Source organism: Schistocerca gregaria, chromosome 10, assembly GCF_023897955.1.
Source record: "Schistocerca gregaria isolate iqSchGreg1 chromosome 10, iqSchGreg1.2, whole genome shotgun sequence".
Classification (NCBI taxonomy): Eukaryota; Metazoa; Arthropoda; class Insecta; order Orthoptera; family Acrididae; genus Schistocerca; species Schistocerca gregaria.
Window position 1 is genome coordinate 215625939 of NC_064929.1, and position 13757 is coordinate 215639695.

Genomic DNA, 13757 nt, shown 5'->3' on the forward strand with positions numbered 1-13757 from the left:
CCATGTGCACAACGCTCGCGACTCGCCATTTCCAGGGGTGGCCAGCCTTCACTGAAAGCGCCAAGCAGGAAACAGTCATTTTAGTGATTTTTTTTTTTTTAGGTGACTTCCAGTTCATGTCAGCAGCTACAATTTTGCATATGGACCTTTTGCACAGTTAAATAACAGTGCTAAAATAAGCAATACATGTTTTGGCATGACAAGTCTGACCATTCCCTTGTTAGACTGTCAAGGTCCTTACTCAAACCATTAATATCCAATCCTACTGACATTTGCTGAGTCTCTTTCAACTCTTCCATTTCCTCAGGAAGTGCTGACATTTCTTAATCCTTTTTGCATCAAATGTAATACCTCATTCCTTAATTCTTCGCGCCACTCATTAACATCCCTTATCAAATCGACTAAACTCTTATTTGTACTTTTCGTATTTTCCTTAAGTTCTTTCATTTCTTCTCCAAACTTCCTCTGTCCAGCTAGAAGTTGCTCCGAAAAGTCTTATAAGTTTCCATCCATTTTTGTATACTTAAATAACCAAACTATGTCAACAGTTATCCTTCCAAGATCTTCAACACTCTCTACACCACAGTTCCTGTGTATATAACAACATGTCCTAACAGTCTTATAGTTCCTCCGAAAACGCAACACTGATCACTACCACCAAAGAAAAAAAAACTTAATAAAAGAAAAAGTACTCCAATTTTAGGCTTTACTGCCTCCTCCAGCTCGATGTTGTGTCTGTATCTACATCTCGGCTGAAGCAAGGTCTGGTCTGCGGTGTCGGCTCAGCTGTACCGACTATACCGCTACTGCAGTGCCTCAGCTGAAGCGGTGTCTCGCTGAAGAGATGTCTGCACTGCAGCGTTGCTTCAGCAGCAGCGAAGTCTGGATTAGGTTTCCGCTCGGCTCGCCTGAATCTGATTAGCAAAACTGTACACAACTTAATCCGTCTCCTAGCAGCGGAAACCTCCTCAAAATAACCTTTAACAATACAACGACGTGCGACGAACAAACTTCCGTCATCCAGCACCCTCTCTCACTATGTCTTGCTATTCAGGATGGCCTCAGACTAGGCACATCCTGCGCCAAGGTCGCCACAGACTGTAACGCGCCGACTGGCAATACCCAAGATCGAACTTACAACGACAGTGGATCGTACTGCACCAACGTTGCTATGCCGTTAATGCATGGCTTCCTGCCACGCAAAATACTTGGGCGAATCAATCGACCACTACAGCTTTAATTAGGTACAGTTTTTAATTTCACAGTCGATGTTATGACAGCGGATCGCTATCTTATTTTAGAAGATTCCAGTCGTAGTGGAGCGCCTGGTGACTACTCAAAGTCTAGCTCATACCATAATCGCACTCTTAAGGAACAAATTGAAGACAGATGAACCTTAGTATAATTGCTACTGCGGCAACCTCAACCACTGACTATGCAACCGGCTCGAATATCGAATAATGAAAGACAGCACCCTTACTTTACACAACGTCGTGATCGAACAATGACACGATTACACTACGAATAGACCATCCAAACATTCTAATGACAATGATCACGAATATCAAGCAGTAATTGCGAGATAGGCCGATTTAGATAACAAGTCTAGTTATCTAAACTACTGGTCAAATCAAAGCAACAAATTTCTTTAAATATAGTACCTATTTATATCATGTCGACATAAATGTCATATTTAGTTTGCAGTTGTTCTCCCACACAACGAAATTCTCACAACGTAGTACATTATCTCTGGAAAAGACTCGTAACTTTTTAATTACTTACAAAATTACTATTCCATATATCGTTGTGTTATGACCAGTTTGTACTGAGACGTTTTTATCGATATGTATACGGATTAAAATAGTTTATGCTACCACTAAATCTCTTTCCGCCCAGCGTTGCAATGTAAATAACACGATTTCACGTACTCCACCGATTTACCAATCTTTGTTTTAGGTATAATCGATGACTGTTTCGTATTGAATTACAACTTCAATTTTACTTGCATTAACTGAGGACACTCTTTCCATATATGAAATCATTTTAACTGTTTAGAATATGTACCTTCTATATATTTATCGTGGATCCACTCAATCAATGAACTTTTGATGAGGTAACCTTACAAATACCAGCTTATACTTGTATCCTGCAAAGCAGTATTAAGATCTCTGAATTTCACCTTTTGCTTTTCTCATAAAATATACATACCCACACCAGATACTAATTGAGTACACATAATGTTTTTTTAACCCAAGAAAACTTGAGTTTATTGTCTCTAGGTATTTCAATACACTTTTATTCATGTAAGTGTGCTAGGGCCATCAAAACACGGAAATTCAGCTATAAACAAAATTAAACAAACACCCTAAGAGCCACCGCCATTTTAAAACTAACCTGAAGTAACAATTTAAAACAATTCTGAACCTCTTCAGGCGTTGACAATACGCGACCCGTAAGTTCCCTACTTGAATTCGGCCACTCGGCACTTTGGCTAATCAAGTTTTTGTTTAGCTGCGTGCTGCTTGTAAAATGGTTCCTTTATATTCTCGTCGCTTATCCGCTCAACTGCTGGTGCACTCTATCACAATATTGTGAAACAGTTCGTATTTATTCGAGATAATTCTCGATCCACTGTAAGATAGGGGTATTTAAACAACAACTAGAACATGTGTTTGAGGCTTTCCCTTATCGATACACACATCAACCACTACCAAAGCACTTCAACAAACCGGCTACCAACCCAGTTACATCTGGGCGCCCCATGACCACTAATCGTACAACACGGACAGGAAATCGGTTTGTGGGTGTTGGAGAAAACAATTCCTTTATTCCCACATATATTTAGCAATAACTTCACACTACACACAAGAATGAATTGTGTAGACATGAACAGCATGGAATAACTAACTAAAGCTAAGACAAAGAATAACTATATCACAACACGTAAATTAACACTTCTCGGAATGTTTATGAAGCACTGTACACATCTAGGGAACGATTGTCAGAAATAGGTCACTACAGGTTCCACTGATTCCAAAAACTGAGCACCTACAAATCCACTTCTCTTCCTAACCAGGCTTAAGCTGAATTTACCACTGCAAACTTTACGACCGGAACTGTCCACAAGACGATAATCAATTGATAGCTCGTACACCTAAATTCGCCAAAAGCAGTGCATCACCAGAGACTATTCAGAAACCCCACAAAATCTCTGTATATTGCGTTGCTCAGCATTGGGAGGAAACAACCGTCACAGCCACGTATATGAGCAGGGGCCTAACAGAATAAATAGCCACACTGCCTCCGCGAACTGTACCCAAATTAAAATACTGTTACTACCAATCAAGTTTCCTTTCCCTCTCCCAAGCCTTAACCGCCAGCTCCGATTCCTCACTACACCATGCAGTGGGTCGCTCTACTATCAGACCTAGATGCACACCGATATGTCCACTTAGTCGGTGAGAGATCTACATTGGAACTAACTAACTCTTTATGTCATACCATAGGAACCATTTAAAATTAACAAACAGGCAGGGCCAACTTTTGACAATTAATTAATTATTCGTTGCTGCTGTCGGTTCTCTACGACAGCGGCCAGCTGCTGCGCATTGCTCAGGCAGCATCTCTGTACCCGGCGATGGCGAGTTGTTGCATCGCTGAAGTCGCGAGCGCTCACCACCTGTTTTTTTCGTCGACGCTCTCGTATCATCTACAACACATTTTTTTCTTAATACATCATACTTGTTTATTTACAGAAACCACCATGTGTTATTATTAAGTTATCAGGTAGGATGCTCAGCACTAGTAAGGGCGAGCGTAACTCGTGTGTTTTGACACAACACAGGCCGTCCGTCTCACCCTCTCTGTATGCAGACGACTTCTGCATTTCGTACTGCTCCACCAGCGCTAGTGTTGCTGAGCGGCTCCTACAGGGAGCCATTCACAAGGCAGAGTCATGGTCTCTGGCCTATGGCTTCCAGTTTTTGGCTGCTAAGTCGTGTGTTATGCACTTCTGTTGGCATCGTGCCGTTCATCAGGAACCAGAACTTTACCTTCATGACGATCCACTCTCTGTAGTGGAGACACATCGATTCTTAGAACTGATTTTCGACTCCTGATTGACTTGGCTACCCCACCTTCGTCAGCTTAAGCGGAAGCGCCGGCAGAACCTCAATGCCCTCCGCTGCCTGAGCAACATCAACTGGGGTTCAAATTGTTCTACTCTGCTGCAGCTCTACAAAGCCCTTGTTCAATCCCGCCTTGACTATGGGAGTCTGATTAATGGTACAGCAGCGCCCTCAGCATTGCATGTGCTCGACCAAGTGTACCCCTGTGGCATATGTCTAGCGACGGGAGCTTTTAGAACCAGTCTGGTGACCATTTTCCTGGTGGAGGTTGGAGACCTTCCATTGCAGATCCAACGTGCACAACTGCTCGCCGTTTACGTTGCACACATTCGTAATCCTCCTTAGCATGTGAATTACCAACTCATTTTTCCACCCATGACAGTTCCTCTCCTGCATCGGTGGCCCAGGACAGGGCTAACAATTGTGGTTCATGTGTGATCCCTTGTGTCTGAACTGGAGTCCTTCCCTTTACCACCTCCCATCCAGGTCTGTCCGCATACACCTCAATGGTGTACCCTTAGGCCATAGTTTCGTCTGGACCTTTCGCATGACCCTAAGGACTCAGTTACTCCTGCCGCTCTCTGCTGTCACTTCCGCACGATTCTTGACATATTCTGGGACTCTGAAGTGGTTTACACCGACGGCTCGATAGCTGATGGTCATGTTGGGTTCACCTACATCCACAGAGGCCATTTTGAACAACATGCCTTGCCCAATGACTGCAGTGTCTTCACTGCAGAGCTGGTGGCCAACTCTTGCGCACTTCAGTTTATCCGTTCATGCCCCGGGGAATCGTTTCTCTGTGTACTAACACCTAGATCAGCCCACAAGCTATCGACCAGTGCTACCCTCACCATCCTTTGGTAGCGTCCATCCATTAGTCCATCTATGCCCTGGACTCGTCGCATTGTTCAGTGGTATTTGTGTGGACCCCAGGACACGTCGGCATCCCAGGTAACGTACTTGCTGATAGGCTGGCCAAACAGGGTACGCAGAATCTGCTTCTGGAGAAGGGGATCTCTGAACCTGACCTGCATTATGACTTATGCCACAGGGTTTTTCAGCTTTGGGAGACGCAATGACCTAACAGTACACACAACAAACTGTGTGTCATTAAGGAGACTACGAATGTGTGGAGGTCTTCCACCTGGGCCTCTCGCAGGGAATTAGTTGTCCTCTGCTGGCTCTGCATTGGCCACTCTTGGGCTACCCACAGTACCTCCTGTGCCGCGAAGACCCATCTGAGTGACGGTGCCCTCCCGGTTGACAGTGTCCCATATTCTGGTGCATTGTCCCACTTTGGCTGCCCAGTGACGAAATGTTGGGTTACCAGACTCGTTGCTGCTAATTTTATCTGACAACACCTCATCGGCTAATATAGTTTTACGTTTTATTCGTGAGGGTGGGTTTTATCATTTGATCTAAGTTTTAACACGTGTCCTTTGTCCCTGTATGTCCTCCAACCTAGTGCTTCTAGGGTGTAGGTTTTAATGTGTTGGTAATCTGCTTTGTTGTTTTAATCTCATCATGCCGTATCTTGCCTTTCTATGGTTTTCATTGGGAGAAGATGTGGAGGTGTGGAGTTGGGGGGATGTGGCGATAGAGGCACAGCAGAGTAGCACAGTCAGTTAATGGGTTGAGAGAATGCTAGGGGGTGGGCAGTGTCAAGTTTATGGTGTGGGGGTCTTCAAGATGAAGGAGTAGTCTAGGGAATTTTTAAATTGGCAGAGGATGCAGGGGGCGGAAGAGGGGGGGGGGGTGAGGGTAAGTGGAGCCCAAACACTAGGTGGGGCACATGGCGATCGAAAATCTGCGGGGCATGATAAAAGTAAAAAGTGAGAGGAGTGGGAGTCCATGCCAGATTTGCATAACAGCACAGCGAGTAGTGTTACATGCCTTTTTATACACACGAGGGGTAATGTAGCTGCGCTCCTTTCAAAAATAGTCTTGGCTTTCTGAAAGGCATCGATAAATGTATCAGCTATCAAGTTACAATCGTGATTATGGCAGGTATTCTAACAGACGAATTAAAGCAGAAGCTCTTTACATGTTCATCTGGTTTATTCATTGCAAACTTGGAAACTGTAGTTGCCTTTTCTTTTTTGAAAGTGAGAACCCATTACTGGTATGTAGTACGAAAAGTACTTAAGAAGCTCCCCCAATGCTAAATAAATGTGCTGGTTGCACCAAGTACGTTATAATTTGTGCGAAAAATTACAGTTCACTGCTAGAAAAATAAATTCTACCTTCGCTCTTGAAAGTAACTGAAACAGCGAGAAAAAAAGACCGGCATGGATATGCCTGTACCAGTACTATAATGAATTTCGTCGGCATATATGCTTTCTTTGAAGACGTTCTTGTTTGGAAAAGTTGTCGCTTAAAATTACTAGCTTGTAAATTTTCTTTTAGACCCTATAGCCGACTGACAGTGAGACTAAGTCATCTGTTAATTCTTTCTCTTATGGGTCAATCTTGTTTCTTGTTTTTTTTCTAACAGTGAGTGGGAATTTGTTTTTGCCATTTGTTTTTCCTCTAACCTATCTACCTCTTATATATCGCTTTCACCCCATTCTATCGTCTTATGTCTCTGCTCGATGAGAATAACTCACAAGCTGCAAGAACATAACGAGAAAATTCCCAACTAACAATGGGACTGACATTCAGAAAAGAAAAGTATGTTTACTTTCATATACATAGTCATTATTATTATTATTATTACTATTACTATTATTATTATTATTATTATTATTATTATTATTATTATTATTATTATTATTATTATTACTATTATTATTATTATTATTATTGATTGTTATAATTATTTTTTATTGTTATAATTATCATTATACTACTGTTATAATATCTATTTTTTTCTTTAACATCAATACAGCATCATAGGCTATATGTCCTTAATGTTAAGTAGAAACTGTAACTCGTTCGACCTGAGTATGCCTGGTTAGGTGTAAGAGAGGGCCTGAAGGCCCTAATCTTGCCAGGTAAAATAAATGCATAAATAAATAAATAAATAAATAAATAAATAAATCATTCGCATTTTCCGTGTTTCATGATAAATTAGTAAATTATTGACAATGATAAGACGCAGAAGATATCTGAAACGTGAAGCTAAAAAATAACATTTTTATTCATGACTGGTTGAGAACCAGCATTGTCGTATTTGCAAATTAATCTCCTTACCCACAGCTGAAGACGTTCCTCACTACAAAGTGACAACGGACAGTCAATATTCGTGTACTGTGTCATATGTTTCCTGATACATTTAACCGCCGATTACCCATTATCGGTATCTGAACTTTTGTTGGACGCTTGTCACGACAGCACTGCGCAAGACGTGATTTGTTGGGCGAAATGGTGTGGACGATCGGCCCTTCAAGAGCAGTAGTAGTAGTAGTAGTTTTATTCATCCGTAGATCTCTTTTTACAAGGATATAGGACATGTCAAAGTATTTACAAGCTTAGATCAATTTACAATAAGCTAATTCGTATACACATATATTTACAGACTTCTAGTTAGAGACAATCATTAGATTTTACTCCTGGTATACAATAATTTATTTACAAATAACTCATTAAATAATGTAATGCCACACTATTCACTCATATTTCACTATCAGTCACTGCACACACTATACACACATTGTTTCATAACACTTCACTCACTACATACACACACACACACACACACACACACACACACACACACACACACACACACACACAGGTGATCCTTGGGCCATTTTATGTACTGCAAGTTCCCATTTGCTATCCTGAAAAACTGAGTCAGCATCCCTTCATAATGAGTGAGATGTTGAGCTCAGAAAGAGGAAGAGGTGTTAGTATTGTGCTATGCATAGCTTGAGGGGAGAGTGTCTCTAAAAAGGAAAAAAGAAGAAAAATAATAAAGTGAAGGTATTATGTGGAATATTGGATGTTTTATAATCATCATTATTATTATTATTTGTTTGTATAACACTTTTTTATCAAACCCCTACTCTGCTTTATCTAAGTAATCCTTCAATGTATAAAATGTATTGCATAACAGGTACTTTTTAGCTGCCTTCTTAAATAAGTGTATTTTTGAAATTTCTTTAATCTCTTTTGGTAATTTATTGTACAGTTTTATTCCTTGGTAGAAAATGCTGTTTTGAGTTTTATGTCTATTTTTTCTTGGTAAATGTAAGTTGAGTCTATCTCTTGTTGCATGGTCATGGACAGAGCTGTTTGTGCAGTAATTGCCAATGTTACTTTTGATGTGTACAACTGACTGGTAAATGTGTTCACATGGAGCAGTTAAAATTCCCAGTGTTTTGAACAGATCTTTACAATGAGCTTGACTACTATTTCTGGTTATTATTCTTATGGCTCTTTTCTGGAGTTTGAAAATTGTGTTCATATTTTGTGGATTTGTTCCCCAAAAAAGAATGCCATAGCTAAGAATTGAGTGTACATATGAATAATATGTAACTGAAAGACACTGCATGTTACACACAGATGATAGAATTCTAAGGGCATAACATGCTGATGACATTCTGTTTGCAAGTACCTTTGTGTGTTCGCACCACTTCAGCTGAGAGTCAATATTCATTCCTAGAAATTTTGCATTTGTTACACAGTCTATAGAGGTGCCATCTACATTTAATTTAACATTGTCATTTTTCCTCTTCAAACTGAAGTTCATGGCATTAGTTTTCTTTATGTTTAATGTCAATTTGTTGCTTATTGACCAATCGTAGACTTCCTTGAGAGTTTCATTTGCTTTCTCGGTAAGGAGTTCTCTTGTTCTCTCAGTGACTATAATATTGCTGTCATCAGCGAAGAGAATTTTCTCACCATGAGTAACACTACTGGGAAAGTCATTGATGTATATCAGGAATAGTATTGGTCCTAATATGCTACCTTGTGGAACCCCTATATTAATATGTTTTGGTTCTGATAAGTATTTTACTAAATGTTTAGATCTATTTGAAGTATGTGTTATCTCTACTCTTTGTACCCTATCTGTTAGGTATGATCGAAACCAGTCATTAGCTACCCCTCTTATTCCTAATGCTTCTAATTTATTTAATAGAATCTTGTGGTCGACTGTATCAAAAGCCTTAGAAAGATCCAAAAATATGCCTGTGACACACTCATCTTTATCAAGAGCATTAAGTACAACTTTTGTGAATTCTACTATGGCTGACTCCGTATTTTTGCCACTTCGAAAACCAAACTGTGATTTGCTTAAAAGATTGTATTTATTCAGATAATTCATTAATCTGTCTTTCATAATTGCTTCTATTATTTTTGAGAATGCTGAGAGCAGGGAAATGGGCCGGTAATTTTCTATGTCTTCTGCATTACCTTTCTTAAGCAAAGGTACAACTCTTGCCTGTTTTAGCTGCTCTGGAAATGTCCCTGATGTGAAGGATTCATTTATTATATTTGTTAATGGGCCTTGTATAATCCCTATGCATTGTTTCAGTACACACATTGGTACATCATCTAAGCCTTCTGACTTTTTATTTTTTAGCTTTTGAACAGTTTTATTGACTTCATTCTCTGTGGTTGGAAGTAACATCATTGTATCTAGTGCAACAATTTTTGCAGGTTTTATATTTGTTTTGGGGAATTTTTGCTGTAACTTCTCTGCAATACTTGAAAAATGCTCGTTTACATAGTTTGCTAAGTGTTGTGGATCATTTATTACCTTATCCCCCTCCCTTAGCAGTATGTTATTCTGCGTTTGTTTGCCTCTCCCCGTTTCCTTTTTTATAACATCCCAGACTGCTTTGCTTTTATTCTCTGCATTATATATTATTTTGTCATTAAATGACTTTTTTGCAGCAATCAGCACCTTCCTATAAATCTTTTTGTATCTATGATAGAAATTTAAGAATTCTGTATCATTGTGAATTTTTTTCATGGAACTGAGGTGTTTAAGTGTTTGGGAGGACTTCTTAATACCTGCTGTTATCCATCTGTTTTTGTGAGATGTTGATACAGTCATGCATACTTTTGGAAATGCTGTTTCAAAGTTCAATTTAAACAATGTGGAGAATTTGGAGAATTTCATATTCACATTGGTTTCCTTATACACTTCATCCCAGCTTTGTTTTTCTAGTTCTTTTGAAAAATCTTTTATTTTGATTTCTGATAGATGTCGTTTATAGGCTTGTAGTTTAGGGAATGATTCGATGCCTGATTTTACTGTTGTTATTTGACAGAGATGGTCTGATAGTCCGAGATCTTTTACAGCTACATCACATTTTTCCCTGTCTATATTTGTGGCCACATGGTCAATTACTGATGCAGTCATTGTAGTAACCCTTGTTGCACTATTGACCAATAGGGACATGCCAAAACTTTGAAGGATATTTATGAAGGTGCTGCTGGATTCATTTATGATATTAGTGTTGATGTTTATGTCCCCACACAGAATTATGTTGACCTTTGTACTTCAGACTTTATCTAGAACTTCTGTTAATTTATTGAAAATAGTGTCCACACTACCACTGGGAGATCTATACACACACAAAATGATTAATTTCTTGGTGATATCGAGCCCTGATAATTCAATAGCTGATATTTCAATGTGTTTGTCTTCACTTACTGTACTGAGGTCATGTCTAGATTTGAACTGTGTTCCTTTTCTGATATAAATGCATGATCCTCCACCCCTTGAAGTAGTTCTGCAGTAAGAGTTTGCCCTTTCATACAATGATAATACTACATGTTGGATTTCTGTGTCTCTACACCAGTGCTCAGTAATACAAACTACTGTGCAGTTCAAAGATTGGAGCTCAACTTCTAATGCTTGTATTTTATTTTTTATTGATTGCATGTTTTGATGGAGGATTGTTAAGTCTGTGAAATGCCCCATGTTACTCTTTCCGATGGTTTGTTTTTCTTTGTGACATCTGGTATGTGTGATTTTTGAAGTGTTATAATCTGTATTGTGAGTGATTGTTTCAGTATTTTTTGAACTGCTAGAGATACTCTTTAGGCAGGGGAACCTGTTGTCTGGATTTATCCTAAAAAAGACCTACTTTTCCTACCTATGACAACAGGTATTTGACCATGTGTGGCCCGAGATCCACCCCCTATACTTTCATAAATCAGCTGTACCAATCTTCCCTTCCCAGTCCTGTTTAGGTGTAGGCCATGCCTAGTGAAACCCCATCTGTTGATAGTCCCGACGGGCACCAGAGAAACATGAGCAAAGTTGGCCGTCCTCAGAGCCATCCCCAGTCCCACATTGATTCGCCTCACAGCTCCATCAAGGCGTGGCTGATCATGACGCCGGAACAGCTCAACAAAGTGTACATTGGTGCCATGAGTCAGGGAAGCTATCTTGTCCAGGTCACCACCTATTTCATATGCCCCATCCCTGTCCAAACTGTTTCCCGCCCCACCCACTATCACTACATGGTCCTCTTTTGTAAAATCCTTACATAAAGACCCTAGGTCCTCTATCACATGACTTAGCCCTGAATTTGGTTTGAAGATACTGGTGGCCTGGTACGCTGCCCCTAAACTTTCCTGTAACTGAGGGCCTACACCTCGCCCATGGCTACTACCTAGCAGCAGCACTTTCTTCTTCCTAACACTTTGTACATTCCTAGGCTTCTTGGCCTCGGTTGAAGTGTGCTGCACATTTCCTGCTCCTCGTTCTACCTGAGGCTCTTCTCCACTTAACTCTGGCAGTGGCAAATACCTATTTTTGGTGTTGATGATAAAACTATCAGATCGCGTTCTCTTTCTTCCTATCCTCCTACCAGCTGCCAGTTCCCAACCACCCTCCTCCCCCCTATTTCACTTGATCCTTATCAGTTCCTTCCTTGCTTCCTCCAACTGTGCCTGAAGGGCACAGATTTTCCTTTCCTGCTCCCCAATCAAAATGTTCCTACTGCATACTCTGCAGTTCCAGGAGAGAGCCTCTTCTGTTCTCCCAACGTTCTCCCCACTGCATCCCCCCCAGTGAAAATATTTCCTACAAGATTGGCAACAAATCCCTCTACTTACCGAGAAAGCAAATGAAACTCTCAAGGAAGTTTACGATTGGTCAATAAGCAACAAATTGACATTAAACATAAAGAAAACTAATGCCATGAACTTCAGTTTGAAGAGGAAAAATGACAATGTTAAATTAAATGTAGATGGCACCTCTATAGACTGTGTAACAAATGCAAAATTTCTAGGAATGAATATTGACTCTCAGCTGAAGTGGTGCGAACACACAAAGGTACTTGCAAACAGAATGTCATCAGCATGTTATGCCCTTAGAATTCTATCATCTGTGTGTAACATGCAGTGTCTTTCAGTTACATATTATTCATATGTACACTCAATTCTTAGCTATGGCATTCTTTTTTGGGGAACAAATCCACAAAATATGAACACAATTTTCAAACTCCAGAAAAGAGCCATAAGAATAATAACCAGAAATAGTAGTCAAGCTCATTGTAAAGATCTGTTCAAAACACTGGGAATTTTAACTGCTCCATGTGAACACATTTACCAGTCAGTTGTACACATCAAAAGTAACATTGGCAATTACTGCACAAACAGCTCTGTCCATGACCATGCAACAAGAGATAGACTCAACTTACATTTACCAAGAAAAAATAGACATAAAACTCAAAACAGCATTTTCTACCAAGGAATAAAACTGTACAATAAATTACCAAAAGAGATTAAAGAAATTTCAAAAATACACTTATTTAAGAAGGCAGCTAAAAAGTACCTGTTATGCAATACATTTTATACATTGAAGGATTACTTAGATAAAGCAGAGTAGGGGTTTGATAAAAAAGTGTTATACAAACAAATAATAATAATAATGATGATTATAAAACATCCAATATTCCACATAACACCTTCACTTTATTATTTTTCTTCATTTTTCCTTTTTAGAGACACTCTCCCCTCAAGCTATGCATAGCACAATACTAACACCTCTTCCTCTTTCTGAGCTCAACATCTCACTCATTATGAAGGGATGCTGACTCAGTTTTTCAGGATAGCAAATGGGAACTTGCAGTACATAAAATGGCCCAAGGATCACCTGTGTGTGTGTGTGTGTGTGTGTGTGTGTGTGTGTGTGTGTGTGTGTGTGTGTGTGTGTGTGTGTGTGTGTGTGTATGTAGTGAGTGAAGTGTTATGAAACAATGTGTGTATAGTGTGTGCAGTGACTGATAGTGAAATATGAGTAAATAGTGTGGCATTACATTATTTAATGAGTTATTTGTAAATAAATTATTGTATACCAGGAGTAAAATCTAATGATTGTCTCTAACTAGAAGTCTGTAAATATATGTGTATACGAATTAGCTTATTGTAAATTGATCTAAGCTTGTAAATACTTTGACATGTCCTATATCCTTGTAAAAAGAGATCTACGGATGAATAAAACTACTACTACTACTACTACTACCCTATAACAGCTCCCACATTTCTCACTCATGGTCAGTTTCGAAAGAATAGTTAAGTTTAAAGAATGTTTTAAATTTGTCAAGGTCGCGAGATTGTATGTCTGCAAGCAAAAAAAACGACACAAAGATCTTATGTGCGGTGGTTGTTGTTTTTCTACTGATTTAGAGATGCAAAAACAGAAGAATGAATTTGTAGTTA

The 13757-nt window shown here is 39.5% G+C and overlaps 1 protein-coding gene across 4 annotated transcripts in view; it reads right to left on the bottom strand.

Annotated features, from left to right (window-relative positions):
• LOC126293336 (alpha-(1,6)-fucosyltransferase-like) overlaps positions 1–13757 on the bottom strand; it is a 230171-nt gene that overhangs the window by 117223 nt on the left and 99191 nt on the right. The gene's annotated exons all lie outside the window — the stretch shown is intronic.